This window comes from Cucurbita pepo, unplaced genomic scaffold, assembly GCF_002806865.2.
Source record: "Cucurbita pepo subsp. pepo cultivar mu-cu-16 unplaced genomic scaffold, ASM280686v2 Cp4.1_scaffold000242, whole genome shotgun sequence".
Taxonomy (NCBI): Eukaryota; Viridiplantae; Streptophyta; class Magnoliopsida; order Cucurbitales; family Cucurbitaceae; genus Cucurbita; species Cucurbita pepo.
In genome coordinates this window covers 100074-103756 of record NW_019646496.1, presented here as the reverse complement: position 1 = coordinate 103756, position 3683 = coordinate 100074, and positions in this window count along the sequence as shown.

Sequence of the window (3683 nt, the reverse complement as noted above, 5' to 3'; positions counted from 1 at the left end):
GAACATTGTGAATGATCAAAATTTGAGTTTAGATGAATTATTTCAAGGTGAGAAAGATCTTTTAATTATTAAAGAAAAAAGAACACTCTATTGCATTACAAATGTAGTCTTTGATATTCACGATAAGGTTACCAACTCCATCTACTTGCGCGTTCTAATTTAGAATTATTTTTCATAAGTAAATTGCTAGATGGAATCATTTGAGATATCTAGACATTACAGAGTCTTCAATAGATGTGTTCCCAGACTCTATTGTTTTACTTTACAATATACAAACCTTGAAGCTTCGAGAGAATACTACAGAGCTTCCCACACAGTTGAGAAAGTTGGTCAATGAGTCGATTGACTCAACTTAAAACGCCTTCTTGTTTTGTAGTTGGGTTTGATGAAGGATGTAAGATTGAGGAGCTTGGACCTTTAAAATACCTTAAAGGTAAATTGAGCATTTTTTATTTTAAACGAGTCAAAAGTAAAACGGAGGCCATGTCTGCAGGGGAGAAGAAAATTATTTATGATCTATGTTTTAAATGGAGTTCTAGCAAGAAAAGAAAAGACTCTAATGACCGTGTTGGAAGGGCTTCAACTAAACAGAAACCTTCAAGCCTGGAGTATTTTTAACTTTGCAGGGGAACTTCTTCCCAGTAGTATTTTCACATCTTTTCTATTGCAACAGATGTGAAACTTTGTCACTGCTTAGATAGTTGTCTAAACTTGAGGTTCTTGAAATTAATGAGCTAAGTGGTGTAAAAAGTATCAAAGACGAGCTTCATGGCATTATTGCAAGAGTAGAACTTTATTCTCTAAATTGAAAAGATTTGATACTTCGTGCATGCTCAATTTAGAGCAATGAGAAGAAATTGTTGTTGTGTCGAATTGTACAACTTTTCCTCATCTTAAAAACTTAATTGTTGATTCCTGTCCCAAGCTAACCAATATTCCGAACATATTTCTAAGCTTTCAAGGTCCTCCAAAACTTCGATCGGTAAAGATTTATGTATATAGAATTTTGACAAAACTATCAAACGGGTTAAAACTCTGCCGCTCACTCAAAGATTTGTACATAACCTACTTTGATTATCTTTCCCCTCCAAATTTGCAAAATTTTGGAGATTTATCTTCATTGACCATCCTAAAATTTCAAAAGTTGCCCGAGAGGCTTGCTTCCCTTCATCACTTGAAAACCTTACAAGTACATGGGTCAATGGAGAATCATGATTGGAGTCTATTCATACCGTTCAATTCGCTTAAGTGAAACAAAAACTAATTATTTAACACAGTTTCCTCAACAATTTGAGCACCTCACTACTTTAAAATTGTTACGTGTTAGAATGTTTTAATGGAGTTGAACCTTTACGATAATGTTTGGGAAACATTATATATTTGGAGACATTGGTAATAGTCAAAATGCATAAATTTGAAAAGCTTGCCGTCGAAAGAAAGCATGTCAAATCTTACCGGATTGAAACAATTCACAATGTTTCAAAGTTCCTCGCTTGAACTTGGTGAAAGGAGCGTTGAACGGGCAAAAGTTTCCCAACCCATATTGATATATTCTAAAACAGTTACTTTTACGTTTGTTTGTTTCTTTTCTTTGTACTTTTTTTTTATATATATATATTTAGATTAACCTAAGTTAAATTATAATTTTATTCCTTGTATTTGAACAATTGTATTGATATTGTCACTATATTTACTACCATTTTCAGGGTTTGGTTTGAAAGCATAATCGACACTTCATTAACGATTTAATTCCATTTATTTTAATATTATTATTATTATTATTATTATTTATTTTGATTTCGATTGTGTTTATAAAAGCTTCATTATTTGTTTATATTCTTTAATGATTCTCTTTATAACATTTTAATTGAAGTACTAAGTAGCATGGACGTTCATCATTTCATCTTATTAAAGTAACAAAGACACATATCAGATATAACGCATGAGTAAATAATTTAAATTTGATTTTTTCGGACAAATCAAATAAAATAAGTACGGGGGAAGCACTATGGTATGGAGTTCTGGAATAGATGGTGAAAGTGGCAGGCAAGCTAATTGGCCTGTTAGCACGAGGTTCCTAGCACTAAACCATAGTATTGGTACCCCATGTTAGACCTATATGGTGCCGGAGAGAATAAAGGATAGAGGGCATGGGCTTCATGAAAGGTAAAATGAAGAGCCATAGCATAGCCCTTCTCAAAGATCAGGGGATCAACACCCAATTTCTTTGCCACCAACTAATAAGGATAATATCCAACCAAGAGATTGGATCAGCGACAGGTGTAGGCCATGGATTACNTTTTTGAATTTGGAATTGTTTTTTTAAAATATAATAATGTTTGATTTTAAATTGCATAGAGTTTTATAGTATTTTTTTTTTTGATGTACTCGTGACAATTATTTTTTAATACATATCACTTTCTTAGCACAAATTTTAAAATTTAGAAGTATTGAAACTTATCAATTACTTAAAAATATTTTTTGGAAAATAAGAAAATAAAAAATCTACCAAGAAACCAACTTATATTAAAAAGAAATCAAATTATGGTTCGATTTGTACTCTTGCATTGATAGTCAGTCTGACTCATAAGATAATAAAAGGGTGTTAGATAAGGTTTTTGTATGCTTTATTCTTTCTGGTGCACACAAATTATCTTAAGTGCGTGGCGCAAGCCATCCTAAGGGATGTTGACACACAATGAGACAAGCCTTTACTCCCTGAAGCTATGGGTGAAGAACTTTGAAGATATTGTCTTCGAAGCCAATATTTTACTTGATGAGTTCGCTTATGAAGACATTCGATGCAAAGTGGGAATCGAGTTGCTTTTCTTTTCATTCTCCAAAAAAATCACTTGCTTTTCTTTTCAAAATGGAAAATAAAATCACAACCATTGCTAAAAAGCTGGATGAGCTAGTTTCTACAAAAGGTCCTCGGGATGTGTTGCTACAACATCCAATGAAACTGAAACTGATCTTAACCAAGTTCGAGAGACGGACTCCTTTCCTGATGAAAATTCGTGTTATTGAAAGGGAAACTCAAGTATCAAATACAGTAGATAAGCTACTCGCCCTTAATAATCAAAAGCTCTAGCTGTTTTACAGGTGAATTAGGAAAAACAACTCTCATGAAGGAGGTTTTCCATCATGATATGATAAGGAAGAATTTTTTATACAACCATATGGGTATGATCCTTTTAAAATCAACAAAATTTTAAGAGCAATCGTGGGATCCTTGAATCCTACCTTTTGTGGCTCGATGAAATGGAAGTCATTCTTCAAGAGCTCACAAAATTGTTGAGTGACAAAAATTATTTTCTTGTGCTCGATGATGTTTGATATCAGAAACCTGATTGATGGAATGAGTTGAGGGCTTGTTTGCTATAGATCAATCAAAATAAGGGAAATGCTATAGATGTGACTACCAAGAGTGATAAAATTGAAATTATGAAGACAAATGATTTACCAATAATTCCTAATGTCATTGGAGGACAATTTGTTAGAAAATTTGGTGGCATACCATTGGTTGTGAAAGTGTTGGAGTGAAATCATGCAAGAACAATGGGGAATTGCAATTAACTTTGGAAAAATTAGAGAGAATGACATTACCAAAGGAAGATCTTATTTTATCCACAATCAAGTAAAGTGCGGACCATCTACCATCTTCCTCAATGAAACAATGATTT